This window comes from Periplaneta americana, chromosome 2 (genome assembly GCF_040183065.1).
Source record: "Periplaneta americana isolate PAMFEO1 chromosome 2, P.americana_PAMFEO1_priV1, whole genome shotgun sequence".
Taxonomy (NCBI): domain Eukaryota; kingdom Metazoa; phylum Arthropoda; class Insecta; order Blattodea; family Blattidae; genus Periplaneta; species Periplaneta americana.
In genome coordinates, this window is record NC_091118.1 from 65,594,556 (window position 1) to 65,610,490 (window position 15,935).

At 36.0% G+C, this 15,935-nt stretch overlaps 1 protein-coding gene across 2 annotated transcripts in view; it reads left to right on the forward strand.

The window, feature by feature from the left end:
* LOC138694310 (uncharacterized) overlaps positions 1 to 15,935 on the forward strand; it is a 511,848-nt gene that overhangs the window by 155,564 nt on the left and 340,349 nt on the right. For both annotated transcript variants that reach the window (XM_069817898.1, XM_069817899.1), the window contains one exon: positions 2,919 to 2,976. The gene's annotated coding sequence lies outside the window, so the exon portion shown is untranslated. The remainder of the gene's footprint in view (positions 1 to 2,918; positions 2,977 to 15,935) is intronic.

Sequence of the window (15,935 nt, forward strand, 5' to 3'; positions counted from 1 at the left end):
AGTCTCTTACAGCTTCCGCAATGCTAATGGTGATGTAATTCGTGATTTATTTTGGCTTTGGCTGTAGTCAAGGGCAATTTTTTCCTATTAAGTTATCCACGAAATCTCGGAAATCATAATTATCTATACAGAGTCTCCAACAAGCAGTGCAAAAGCCACTAAATTTCTGTATTTTCAAGCGATCGCTTTAGCAGAATGCAGAATAGTAGCTGGTTACCTAAATTAGAAAAATGCGTTTATTTGATTGATTATTCCTTGCGAGTTATTTTAACAAAGATCTTGGCACCAATATAAATATTTAACAAAGGGCTCTCGCGAGCCTTTGCGAGTGCCCTCCAGCACATCCCTGGCTGTGGTACAATGTTGGTGACTTCAGAACGGTGGGGGGGGGGATAGTAACTGAATAGTATGGAATTGTGCCACATAGTTTCATTTTAATATTAGACAGGTTTTCTAAAATGTACCTTGTTTTCAATTTACTTTTTGTATTTATCCAGTGCTAACATATATTTTTTAAAATTTCTTTTGAGATTTAGGAAGCCAAAGCCTCTCCCTGACCTACCCACTTGCTTACGCCCATGAAAGCATTGTAAAAGGATAAGATATGACGACTTTATAGAAGTGTAGACAAAGTCTAAGAAATTATTTAAAGTAGTTTTATCGGTACCTATATAAACAAGCTCAAACTTTCTCCCCCCCCCCACGATATTGAAAGGCTAGATCCACCTATGAAATTAGTAGGCCCCTAATGCGACAAATCATGCAATAATAGTTTATTTTAAATATTTGAAAACTTTATATTATTACGAAGGACATCAATAGTTTATGATATATAATAAACTAAATTGATTTATTCATCATGACTAATTTTTGTGATGGTTTAGCTTGCATATACACATTCCACTTCTGGTGGAAATATTTTATGAAGAGTATAGCCCTTTTTAATATATTTTCTTACAGATTTAATAACAGTAATATTGTGAAATATCACATTCTCGGCTCTGATCTAAACTGTGCTCTGTGCTCTGCTTTAGTGAACAGACTTAGTTGATATTTTTGTAACCAGATGGTGAAACACATTAGTAATGCCGCGCTATCTCGTGGACCGGTTGAACACTACGTAATGACGTTATTATAACTAGTTTCTTTTGCAGAAGTTACATCCAGACGAAAGTAACAGTGTAACAGCGAGTAACTAGTTATTTCGTATCCAAGTTATTTTTGTAACCGTTACAATTAAGTAACTGTTACAAAGTAACTGCTACGTTATTTTTCGCCCATCCCTATTCTCAAGTTGGGAGTTTTCCCTTACCACTTTTACGATCTACTTGTGTAAGCTCTGCCGTAATTTCGTCGTCGCTTGCTAGATTATTCTTTCATAGTAGAGATGGGAATAACTGTTCTTTTAAAGAAACAGTTTCGACTGTTCCAACTTCTCATCTGCTTCGGGAACATGTTTCAAAGCCCTTCAGTCGTCTTTAAATCAGCTGTTCAGTGTATTATGACAACGAAAGTCATTTTTCGTAGGTTACTGTTAAGGGTACAGTAAATAACTACAATTCAAAATGTATCAATTTTAGTAAAAATAGTAAAATAGTTTAATAACGATGACATTAGCCGATGATATTTTTCGCGGTATATTAATAATTAACACTATGCTAGGGCACTTTGAACATGCTCTCCATCAATGGACAGCTAATAATTAATATAAGATTTATTAGGGAATTTGATTCGTACAACTAAATTGCGCGATCCTACATAGGCTACTGTTGCACGAAGGCTTTGTGGAACATGGATAATAACTTACTATAATATCTACTTTCGGTTGGAGGTCAATGATAGCGCTAGACGTGGCCTTTGCAGACAGCAAAGAAGAGGAATATAGTTTAGAAATCGAACTGTTTATCAATTGGGACCATGTGCAGCGTTGGAGCATGTAACACTCTTTGGAACAGTTGGAACAGGTTATTTCACGAAACTGTTTCGTATCGAAACAGTTTCAACTGTGAAACAGTTCCAAATAAACTGTTCCAGCTTTTTTTTACCCATCTCTAGTTTGATAATTTGTTAAACCGTTTTCGTCTTTTACCTTTCCGTATGTATTTATTTTCACTGATACTTTCAACATCAGAAAGGTTATATTCGCTTCCATTAGGTTAAAGATAGGCTAGGTCAGAACATTCGTCAGACAACGCGAACACCCTTGCAGTTACCTTCGCCGGTTCTCGAACCACGGTAGTGAGATGGAAGACGGACGCAATTCAATAATACTTCTATATTGCAATCTATTCAGAGTAAATGCATAATATTGTGATGGTTCGTAGAAACGCCGCCAAAGAACGCATATAGCCATTTTACGGATAAACGTCGTAATTAGAATTACACCCTTCTTCCAGCTAACCCCTCAATTATTGTGTGTCTTATTTCAGTTATCACAGACCTATTTTAACGGATATGAATAACACAAGTAGCTCACAGTACTATAAGTCAGCTCCTAGAAATCATTTAAGAAAAATGCTTTGTGGATAGAAAGAACGTTCTTAAATAAGTACACACTTAAATCTTACAGCAGATTTTATTTGTTTATTTTAATTTCATTGCTCTAAATCCTGTATAGATTTTACACGCAATCATACGAATTTCCTCAAATCCCTCGTCGCTTTTTTACATTAACATTACTTGGAAAACGCCTTTCAGTTATAATGACCCGCTCTACTGTGATGCTGGAGATGTTGCCATGGAGACGAGACGTTAATAGAAACACACACACACCTTCTTTTCTATATTTATGAACGTGTTTGTTTTTGCAGTTTTATAGTCTTTTGTGTTAACTCTAAGTTATTTCGAACACTCTACCACAGAAATCAATAACTATTGCTTCAGACTGGTTCTAATTTAGTGTTTTTGCTGGTTTGTAGATGGTGTGGTGAAGGAAACTGGACAATCGTTGAGAGCAAGCAGAATAACGCAGAGCGTGTGAGTACTTTAATGGATATATAGTAGAAATAGGCTAGATAACTTATAGGCGTATTTTAGCGATATTTTATCTGCGCTTGCATTTTTGCGTAAAAATTAAGTTTACTTGTACGTGAGTGCCAATGTTGTTAAAGTACGACACCTTAAAACAAGAAAGGAAAACACGTTGAAATGATTTACTTCTTCCTTTACCTTTAAATTGAATTCGCTTGTAGTTATCCATTATCGGAGAACTTCATTGGCCATAATCATAACAATGTAACATGAATGATTAAATGATTCAGAACAGAAGTGGTTCATGAGGTTTAAAGTAAAAGTTCTGTAAAATACAGCGCAAAGTAGCAATTAATATGTCGTTCTTGCTATCCACTGACTACTAATAGTTTAAATAAATTGAATATTAATTGCTACTTTGTGCTGTATTTTACAGAATGTTTACTTTAACCCTCATTACTCATTTTTGACTTACACCACTTTTGCTCTCAACGGCTCAAATATATTATGTGAGGTTTTATCGCATTCTGCTTTTGGCCACGTGGCGAAAAGGGTTGGAATATTAACATGGAGAGTGGTGAAAGAAAGATGAAAGTTCTGAAAAATTTAACATTGCTTGAACATGTGGTCTATGCTACAAGATGGCTCTAAGAGGCAAGTGTTCACCAGGAATTTTTAACCCAGTGTTAAATGCTGAAATGTTAACAGTTGATTGTTTATTATTGCCGAATTAAACGTGATAAATTGAAATTTATTAGATCCCATCAGTCCAAATTAAGAATGGAAACCTATTTTAGTCTTCCTGGTGCACTGAATACTAAAGCAGAGCTTAATAGTGCAAAGATAGGTAGAATGGTAATGTTAAGGCCGGCTCACAATAAACCGGGAACGGAAACGACAACGAGAACGAAAACGGAAATAAGGTTAAAGTAAATGTATTTAAATGTGAGCATTCACAATAGTTTATTATGAATTCTCACATTTAAATACGGTATATTTATTTTAACATTATTTCCGTTCTAGTTTTCGTTGTCGTTTCCGTTCCCGGTTTATTGTGAACCAGCCTTTACCATTTTATTTTACGGAAATTTCAAGGAATATGATGCAGAATTACCAAGCTGCTATAGCAATAGTTCGGAAATTCGATGAACCTGACTTATTTATAACATTATTTACTTACAATGCATTATGAGCAGAAATTTCTAATAGGCCTAATATTCATTCATACGAGAGCGCAAAAAATAGACCCAACATTGTGGTTAATGTTTTTTCATGTAAAAATTATTAAAGAACTTCTAAGATTAATAAATTGTGTAAAGATACTTGGACCTGTTACAAATCTGGCTTTCAGGTATAGCTCCCTGTAAAACTGATTAGAATAATTTCAAGGGAAAAATTGTTCCGGGGCCGGGCATCGAATCCGAAGCCAGATTTGTATAATACACGTACGATACTGTTCGTTAGCAGCAAACCACAAATTTAAGTCACACAGAAAATTTGCACTCAATGTTGGGTCTCTTACGTCTTGTCAACCCACTTGAGGTATGTGAATAAAAAAAGAAATAATTGAACCGGAATCTGATAGAGTTTCTGGGTAGGTCAGTCGGTAGAGCTTGGCGCGCCCAGCCAAAGGTCCTGAGTTCGATGCCCTGCCTCGATACAATATTGCTCTTGAAATTATTCGTACTTGGAGCTGTTACAAATTTCATATACACAAATCAATTTAGAAAACGGGGTCTGCCTCATATGGGTTATTAATAGACATCGGATTTTTAGGCACTAAAAATTGCAGTTTTAGGCGCCTAAAATAAGCTCAAAATTTGTAAAATTAGGCTCTATTTGAATGAAAATAGGCATTTTAGGCACATCAAGGTATCATACTTATTTCTGTCACTGAAATTTTTAGTTATACACTAAAATACGCACAAAAAAGTATGTTTAAACATTAAAAAAGAATACTATATTATATTTATAAACAGAGCTGCACAAATTTAATATATTGAAACTAATGAAATAATGATTATTGATATCAAGATTACTCATTTTAAGTTATTGAAATTCAGTTCCATGCTCAGACTTTATTATAATTATCTGCACAGTACACCACCAGAATTTTTTCTAAATTCTCCACAGTTAACCTTTGCCTTTTGTCACTGAGAATCATTTTGAAAGCAGAAAAACTTCTTTCAACCGAAACTGATGTGAGAGGCGCAAATTTTAAATTAGGTACAATAGAAACATCAATACTTACTGGAACATTTACACTTTCCCCCGATATCACTCTTGATACTTTTTCCAACAATGAAAATCCTACATTCTTATTTAATACGTTGTCCCACTTATTTTTAACTTTTTTCCCAGTTTCGCCCAAAGCAGAATGTATGTTCACTTGAGCTTCCTTTACTATTGCTATTTGGCTACAAAGAGATTGTTTTTCACGTTCTAATTGTTCAATGCTTGCAGGTATGAAAGAAAAGTTTGATGTTATGTAGGCAATATCGTTTTTCACTCGTGAGTCATTCAGATAATCTTTCACTGCTTTCACACACGCTGCACTATCAGTTTCAGGTAATTTATCAATAACTGTGACCACTTCTTTAAAATACTTAGAATAATACACCACTGACTGAATCCAGGTTCCCCATCGTGTAACAACCGGCTGAGGTGGGAGTGGGATATCTGGAAAGTTCTCTTTGAATATTGAAATCCTGGATGGGGCTTTACAAAAACATTTTTTTGTGTTAGAAATAAACGAATTGACAAGAGGAAATTCATTCCGGATTGTTTCAGAAACCCTGTGAAGGCCATGTGCTAGACAGGTTACATGCGTGAGGTTAGGATAAAATGTTTTAAGAAGTGGAGCTGCAGCAACCATGTATGAGGCAGCATCAGTACAAAACAACAGAACTTTAGAATCGTCTATATTACCTGAGTATAAAGACTGTAGGCCTTTATTTACAAAATAAGCAATGGCTTGGCTATTCACTTTCGAAAGTTCCGTAACACATACGAGGTGTGGAATCGAAGGTCCATCAGGACTAAGTTTTCCTACTACCATATTTGCTATATACCTATTCATAGGATCTGAGGGTTCATCCACAGAGACCCATATGTAAGAATCACCTATATCCTCCCGAATGGAAGCTAAAGTTTCATTGTATATTCTGTCTAAGTAATTTTTTCTTAGGGTCGACTCAGATGGGATATTTTGTTTGCAGTATTTTTGTAAAAACTGTCTTAAAACCGGATTTTCAATTGCATTCCAGGGAATGTTAGCAGCAACAAACGCTCTGGTTAAATCAGCATAGAAACTGCTGCTGAGATTGGATGAAGTAGGCTGTGTTAGTAAAGTTTGTTGCAGTTGATTTTTCTGCTGAGCTTTAGCCTTATGAGCCGCTCCTTGCACATGCTGCTTTAGGTGGCACTTCTTTTCTTGCGAAATCTAAAAATGTAAAGTAAACTGAATTAAAATAAAATCCTAATTGTTGTATTGCCGTATTTCTATCACAAAGCTAGTGGGTTCGAACAATCAAAATTTTAATGACCTGCAAATACTTTAACTATCGGAATTTAAAAGGTTAAAGTGTAGTGGTCTTAAAAAGAATTATACCTCAGGATAACTCAGTCAATGTATAAATATTATAGGCCTACTCATTAAAATTAATAGAATTTATATATTTCAACTATTGTTACATACCTGTTTGCTACAAATCTTGCAGAATATTATTTTTCCATCATAAGTGAATTCTGAATATTCTGTTAGCCATTGCCGGATCAATGTAGATTTTGCACTTATATTTTTCGGCATTATCGCGTTAAACTTCACAGGAAAACGTCCTACCGCTCAAAACTTCTCAACACAAATAAGGTGAGGGAAAGAGCAACTGTTAACGAGCATTCAAATGAACCGTTGTTATTGAGATTCAATTGGACAAAAATACAAAGTTCCACATATTGTTGCATTTCCTGGTAGTGTTAACACTAGGAGGGCTATTCTTTTAAATATTTTGTAACGGTTTACCCTACTAATTCGCAGTTTTACGACTTTACATAAATATTTCAAAAACACTCTTTCTCCAAAAATTGTGATTTTATGACACTCTGAAGGGCAGTACAGCTAATCGGTTTCAGACCGAAAACAGTCATTTTTATAGTATAGTATATCTCTGAATCGGTAGCAGCACATGTTGTGATTGTTGCCTGCTTCAAAACTAAGGTTGGTTCTTTGTCGACATTTATGCCTCCAAACATGTTAAATTCGGTGAAATCTATTGCGAGTGTCGTGAGATTCAAAACATTTTGTTTCCTTTATCAATGGTTTCATGGCCGGTGTAAAGCAAACTTTCCACTTTTTAAATGCCTTAAATTTCGCAGTGAATGCATGTATAAATTATAAAAAGTAAGAGTAAAATGCGAAACTTTACAGTGAGTTAGGCATTTTTAGGCGAATATTAACAAATTAGGCTCTGATAACCGTTTTAGGGCATTTTAGGGCACTATAAAACTCTTTGAATACCTTTCAATTCCCATGAAACACAAATATTAATAATTATGTTTACTTTTCTCCTAAAGAAACAAAATAGGCATTTGCCCTAGAATCCGATGTCTGGACTTATTAATTACTCTTGCAAGGAAGATTTACGTTAGAGAGATCGAACACATTGACAAGATTGTTTCCGCAGATATTCCTGACAGCTCTGAAGATATTACTGTTAGTCCGGTGTGACCATTCGTTAAAAGCGAGTGAATGATAATTTATGTTACTTTCTCATGTATATGAAGATAGTGCGATTTATTCGCATGGGAATCTAGTATAATTAATAAATTTGTTATTTTATAAACTCTTTATTATATTAAAATATTCTTGACGGAGCAATAACGTTATTTTTGGACAGATATTTCGTCGAATTTGTTCCATTGTTAAATATATTTTTTATTTGATCTCCGTCGGTTGGAAGTCATTCACATTATCGACAAAATAATGTATCAGGCTTGTAACACAAGAAAACCTGTGACGTGGGCCAAGATTAGCCCAAACTAGCTTTGTCTTTCATAATTTTATCTTTTCTCACTTTATAGATCCCTTACATATATGATCTTATTTTCCCTCAGCACATCTTATCGTATTATATATTTATGACTTTGTATTGCCGTGTCATAGCTTATCTATTTTACTTTTCTTTTATTTTGTCTTACAGATATAATTTTTTCTTATATTGCGTTACTTTACGTTGCATTACCTTACTGTACATTAAATTTATCTTATCTCACGTTACCTTACTCGACATTAGATCTACATTGTCTCATATTACATCACACTATCTTTCATTATTTTAACTTCTCTTGCATTACCTTAACTTAAATTACCTTATCTCACCTTACATTATCCTGTCACACCTTGCATTAACTTTTCTTAAATTACCTTATTGTATCTTATATTATCTCATCTTATTTTACACTACCTATCCGCTTGAAGAGGTGAGTTTTCATAAGCTTCCCTGATTTTGAGGGCAATGCATAAATATTTCTTTTCTTCTTCACGATGGCAATGGAGATATGAGACACACGAGTGTCAAGCGATTATTTTGAAAAATCATATCTCGAAGGTTAAGCCTTCTCCGCACGTAAAAATTTATAGGAACATTTCTTATTTCAAATGGAATGTAAGGGGGAATCTCGTTATGAAAATCCATTATCACTTGGTGAGCTTTCCTTGTCAGTTTAACTAAATATAATTTTTCATATGAAATATGTAGTACCGATAAAAGCAAGAGGAACTTTGCTTACGACTTGCCTTAAATCTTAACGAACAGATGTCTTGAGTAGCTTTGAATGCACATCTGTGGACCTATAATATACTGCTCTAAGTTATTAGTCGGTTACAATTGGAAGATGATTGCTGAGTTTGTTGCAGTCTAATAAGAAAATCCTTATTTCGTCATCCGTGGCGATGCTCCAACAGCTGCTGCCCCGATCACATTAAATCTTCAGCTTTAAAGATGGTCGTCCCTTTGTTCTCGCACCTAACAATGCGGTTTCTCGGCAGCTCATTAAAATTTCATTGAAGTAGATCATTTTTACTGCGCAGATATAGAAGGCAATGGAACGAGAAGCGCGAATACGAGTACATCGTGACGTGGACAATATGACTATTTATTGAAGCTGGTAGAGCCTAGAGATGGCCGATATTTTGTCACAGGTATTTTTTTTGTCACAGATAAACCTGTGACTGATGACGCGAAATATCTGTGACAAAATATCGCTATCGAAATCTGCTCCGTATTCAGTACTCTGTCACCGTTGCAACGTCTGTGACTGATATTTTCTCCTCTACGTCGTTGGTTTGCGCATGCACATGATACAATAACAGCAATCGGGCGGTGGTATTTGATTATTTTTTCATGATATTTTGTTCAATATTATTTTATGCAAAGTGATGATGTGTTAGCGGCATTATGATATAATACCTAATATAATCATGAATCTGACATTTTGTTTTCAAATTTTAGTCTGTATATATGTTTTATAAATATTTTATGTATTCCTCCGAGATCTTCACATTTTCATATTACTGTGAATTTATATTAATGTATAAGTATTTTCCACTCAATTAAAACCGAACGAGACAAAACTGGCTAATATGATGGGCAACTTATTTGGCTAAACTAACCTTGAGGTAGTTTCCTTCATATTCTCCTTATACACCTTGCATATACGAATCTGCGACAGGTCAGGTTTGGTTGGTTTAAGCTTTTATTATGCCTAGACATACGATCAACGACTAAACTAGCGTTGAGGTAGTTCCCTTCGTATTCTGCATATACACCTTGCATATACGAACCTGTGACAGGTTAGGTTTGTTTAGTTTAGGCATTGTTATGCCTTGGATATTCGATCAACTGCATCTTCACAAAAAATCAAATTCAACGATTTTCACTTCCGAAATCACCGAAACTACCTCAGCGCTAGTTGAACCCGAGCAACTGTCTCTCCACAAAAAAAAAAAAAAAAAAAAATCGTTATAAATGCAACGATTTTCACGTCCGAAATTGCCGAAACTACTTCAGAGCTAGTTTAACCATCTTATTATAAATGATATAGTGATTACACGATTTAAATAATAATACCATTGGTTATCAATACTTTATCTTGTGTAAAATCCTGTCTGAACAACTGTTTTGGTTTGTAATTATTTTCCATTGTTTTTCCGAATACTTATGTTTCGTTAATTTTTATTCTGACTCAGTATTATAATGTTAATGCACGACTTAAAATAATTTATCCATTATATTATACATAATAAAAAGGATCAATTTTTAAAACGATTAGGATAATCACATAACCTCAATTTCTCCATATCCAACTACATTAAGAAATTATAAACTGATTCCATATCTACAATCAACTATCTTGGTATATGAGGTTAACTTTTTACATGTTACTGTTGAGTTAGATTAATTTTTATTTGTTAATGATACATGTTCATAATTTATTTGTTGGATTTTCCCATATAAACCACTGATGTGTGGCGTGTATAGAGAAGTCGTATTCACAGTGCACTGCTCTTCAATATTTCCTGTTAATTTTTATCGGTGTGACAAAATATCGGTGTAATTCATGCATATTGTGCTTACTTATCGATATAAAATATCGGTGTGACAAAATCACCGATAAAAGTCACAGATATTTAATTGTCACAGTCACAGTTGTCACAGATACTTGAAAATATCGTTTAAGCTCAACTCTAGTAGAGCCTCGCTTCGTGGTACTAGACTTTCTAAGGGTTGTTTCACGTCCGTGAGGTACACTGACGTTCAAAGATACCTGACTCCACTAATCGATAGTGTTTGTTAATTTGTTCATGTAACTGTTACTTATTTAGTTATTAGTTCTATGAATGGATGGCGAAGGTAACAATCAGTGTCGCCAATAATACACTGACGTTCAAATATATCTGACCCTACTAATCGATAGTGATTGATAATTTGTTGGTATAAATGTGAATTCTTTAGTTATTACTTTTATGAATAGATGGCAAAGAGAATAGTCGGTGTAGCCAATCGTACATAAAGCCACATTACAGAATTCAATTTTTCATCCCACCCTACTGATTGTAAAACAACACTAGGTTTAGCTGGAAACCACTGATATTGTCAATTATGAGAATAATTTATGCTTATACGTGATTGGAAAGTTCGCTTACACGATCATAAAATCGTAGATCAGATATCTTTGAACGCCAGTGTAGATAAATACACCCGCATTATAAAATTCAAAATTTAATCGTTCACTATAATAATGTATGAGAAAAAACACTAGATTTAGGGGGAATCTGCTCATAATGTCAATTATGAAAATAATAAACTTAATCTACATCAACATTTTTCCAAAGACTTTTTTATCCATCTCAATAATAGTCACCTATTGAGAACTAGCGGAGCTAGTTGTATGTGTAGGATTTCCTTGTCTATATTTTTGTTATTGTATGTGTGGTTGGCATTAGTTATGTGTTCGGCATAAAACCCAAAAACCAAAAACTCAACACACTAGAACAATATGAAATATACAGACACACTAAAACACACCCTAATCAAATACTCAACGCACAGATCAATTTCAGAACACACACACTATTTGACTCAACTCTTCATCACACGAACGCACCCACACAACAGGCAGCGAAGTTGAGATGACGCCAAGACACAGAAGGCTCTGAGGATGGTGTCAAGTAGCACCGAAACAGCTGTAAGCCGCACATGCTTACATAATTAACAAGAGTAAGATCGCCATTTAATCAATTATTTATATTCAAGTGTTAAAAGTAGTGTACGAAAGATTCAACACGGATTTGTCAGTTTGTTATATCTTTGGTTCTGATTTTTCCCGTGGTTACAAAGTTCGTTTACACGATCAGAAAATTGGAGATCAGATATTTTTGAACGCTAGTGTACGTATTGAAGTGTATAAGATAACATTTCACAAATAATCGATGTTATTTTCGGCATAACGCTTCAAAAACTCTACTACAATGTGTATATTGTGCGAAAAATGAAATTTATTGGACTATGCTGCTTACAATTTTGTCACTGTGTATTAAATTTTTCTCATCTCTTCCGATTTCTTTGTAAGACTCCCTTTTCCAAGCCACTTACACTTTCAGCCAAGACCGAGGAAGGCTTCAATGGTGTGAGCAAAGTGAAATAAATGACGTATCTAATACGTAGGTTTAAAAATTTGAAGAATTGATTTATTTATGCTGTAAGCACTTTTACTTAATTTTAAATATCTCAACTGGGACGTAAAATTTCGGCGCATTATAAAAAGAACACAAAGTATTGAATTGAAATTCGGGAGAGAATCACTTTCATTCATTCATTCATTCATTCATTCATTTTATTCCATAAATCTTACATGAGCAATGAAGCTTTAAGATGTGGAACAAGTCAAAATTTTACAATATTACAATTACAATTTTTACAAATTTTTATAGTTTTACAATTTAGTAAATTTCTACAATTTTTACAATTTTGTGCAACTTTTTACATTTTGGCGAGATGTAGTGAGATGAGGTGAGGTCCAAGGATTCGCCAAAATATTACCCGGCATTTGCCTTTTGGTTGGGGGAAACCTCGGAAAAACCTCAACCAGGTAATCAAATCAAAGGGGGGGGTAATCAAATCAAAGAGGTTGATGCCAAGGACTCGCCATAGACCATCCGGCTTCAGTCCCACCCAGCTCTACGATATTTGAAGGTCTATTGCGCTTGCCCTCAAGCTAGGCACATTCCATAACCCACACCGGTTGACCACACTAAAGTTCGTTGCGCACCCAGATTTCGAGAAGGGAACCCCACTCGTCTCTAGGCCAGCCCCCTCCATGCGTCGCCAGCAGGCATTCGGGGAATGCTATGGAAGATGATGAACTGGAGAAATGGTGACGGAATGATGCAGGTGCCTAATACGGGGGAAACACCGGAGACCTCGAGAAAACCCCAACTGCGACCTTCTCCGCCAAAAGTTCACTATGGATGTTTGAATGAAAACCCCCTGGGATTCGAACCCGAGCAATTTGCGTAACAGGCTGAGGGTCCCACTACTGGGCCATCGCAGGGGACACAAAATACAGAAATGTTTCTTTGAAAAAGAAATTAAAATAAAAACAATTCTTTTTTTATAGAAGAAAGAACTCTAAATGCATAACTTATCCATTGTATAAGCTTACTGTAGGATTAAATACACTTAGGCCTACTTTTATCCTAAATGCATCATTACAAAAATCATTCAGAAGGACTTCACGATCCACTATTACGACATCTCCATACTGACTATACCTCCGAAAATAAATAATCACTTCTCCACACAGGATTAAGTTGAGATCCTGGGCTCGTTTAACATCACGCGTGCTAGCTATATTTAACTGACTCACAAAGCTGTGTTTGTATTGATTAATTTCGTATTTTAGTGTGCCTTTTAGGTGCTGCAATCGATGTTTTTTGATCACTGACTTTAGCGACACAAGAATGTCAAGAGCGCCGAGAGGTCAGGCAACTTTCAGAACAATGCACACGAGTGAAACCACCCACTGTACGCTGTGGAAATGCACATAATGCTCATACCTATCCTAAACAGTAAGGTGAATGCGAGTCAGTCCCATCGCACTCGCTGGAACTGCTGTTCAGTAATAGGCCTGTGCATATTATTAGCCGTTTACAACGTTTCTTCTTACGAAAACGAAAACAACACACTGTGTCGATGGTTTATAGTTCTGAAAGCGTCGTCGAAATTTGCATGACACAACTGGTATGAGTTCTTCAGTAGATACGTTTCAACGAAGAAAATGCATTAGCTGTACTGTGTACCTAACCATGTTTAAAATACGTATTTCTTAATATCGTTCAGACAGCTAAGTGCGAGCTTGATGTAACAACTGATAAGGAAAACCCAAGCATTGTATCCTGGACCGACCGTAAGCAAACCTGATTTGCCGACATCCTTACCTAGCTGAGATTTTAAATGAATGAATGAATGAATGAATGAATGAATGAATGAATGAACGAATGAATGAATGATCTTCCTACTTGTTCATCCATTCATAGTTATTTTACCCGTTCCAGACTTGACATATATTTCACCAAGTACCTACAAATATAGTACTACAAGCAATAGTTTTATTTCCATATACGAGGCGCATCCAGAAAGTAAGTTTCCCGATTTTTTTCCCTTGAAAGTAAACGTAATTAGCCGTGTCAATTGCGCATGCGTAACAGATCTATGACGTATCAATCATATGGCAGCCGGACAGGTCCCGCCTGGTGCCAATAACGTGGCAGCAGTAGTCCGAAATGGAAGCTCTTATTCCTTCCCCCGCCGCCTGCGAGGTTCGGTCGGTGATAAGTTCTTTAATGCACAAAGCATTGCGCCAATTGAAATTCATTGGCAGCTCTATCAGGTCTATGGGCCGAACATCATGAGTAAGCAGATGGTGCGTCGCTGGTGTAGCCAGTTTTCCGAAGGTCGTCAAAGTGCCCATGATGAAGAGCGCAGTGGGCGACCGTCCCGCATCAATGATGATCGTGTTGAGCTTGTGCGGCAGTGCATCATGGATAACCGTCGCTTCACGATTACGGAGCTGAGCAGCTATTTTCTGCAGATATCGCGATCCTTGTTGCATGAGATTGTCACTAAGCACCTGCTGTTCAAAAAAGTGTGTGCCAGGTGGGTGCCGAAAAACCTGACACCCGAACACAAATTGCAACGTTTAGGAGCAGCACTGACATTTCTGCAACGGTATCACGATGACGGCAACGAGTTCCTCCACAGGATCGTCACGGGCGATGAGACTTGGATTTCGCACTTCACCCCGGAAACCAAGCAGCAGTCAATGCATTGGCGGCATAGTGGATCTCCGGTCAGGACGAAATTCAAACAGACGCTTCGGTACGGAAAGTGATGTGCACAGTGTTCTGGGACAGGAAGGGCATTCTGCTCATAGACTTCCTTCCAAGAGGTGAAACAGTGAACGCTGACCGTTACTGTGAAACACTGTGAAAATTGCGACGTGTCATTCAAAACAAGAGGCGTGGAATGCTTACTGCAGGTGTTGTGCTCCTCCATGACAATGCTCGTCCACATACGGCTCGGCGCACAGCAGCTGTTTTGACGGAATTTGGCTGGGAGTTGTTTGATCACCCACCCTACAGTCCTGATCTTGCTCCCAGCGATTTTCACGTTTTCTTGCACCTCAAGAAATTCCTGTCCTCCGGTGAGCGTTTTGGCAACGATGAAGAGCTGAAGACGTCTGTCACACACAGGTTCCATTCACAGGCGGCAGAGTTCTGCGACAGAGGGATATAAAAGTTGATTCCACGATACGACAAGTGTCTCAATTCTGATGGTGGCTATGTTGAAAAATAGCTGAAACATTGCTGTACCTGTTGCCAATAAATGTTTTCCTGAAAGTGTGTTCTTTTTGTTTAAAAAATAGGGAAACTTACTTTCTGGATGCGCCTTGTATTATAAACTTTATAACTCTTTCCATTGCATATAAAAAGCACGCCATATTTTACTTTCAGAAGGTTGGTGAGAAGGACATTGATGGCAAATCCACTCTACAGTGTCAATGAATTAAGCAATATTCCGTTTTAGATACTATTTTGTTTTTTAACCTTATGTAATTGACAAATCTGTACATTTAAACCTGATTTTATACTATTTCTTTTAACACTTTTAACTGTTTTTGTGATTATCCGGTGATTGTATATTTATTTTTTATTTTATTTCCACATTTATTCATATTGTAGTAGCCATGCGTTTTATATTTCTACCTTGACGTTGTCTATGGCTATTAATTTGCTAAATGACATTCAATTCATCTATCTATCAAATAAATAAATAAATGAATGAATGAATGAATGTATGAATGAATGAATGAATAAATAAATAAATAAATAAACACATGAGTAAATA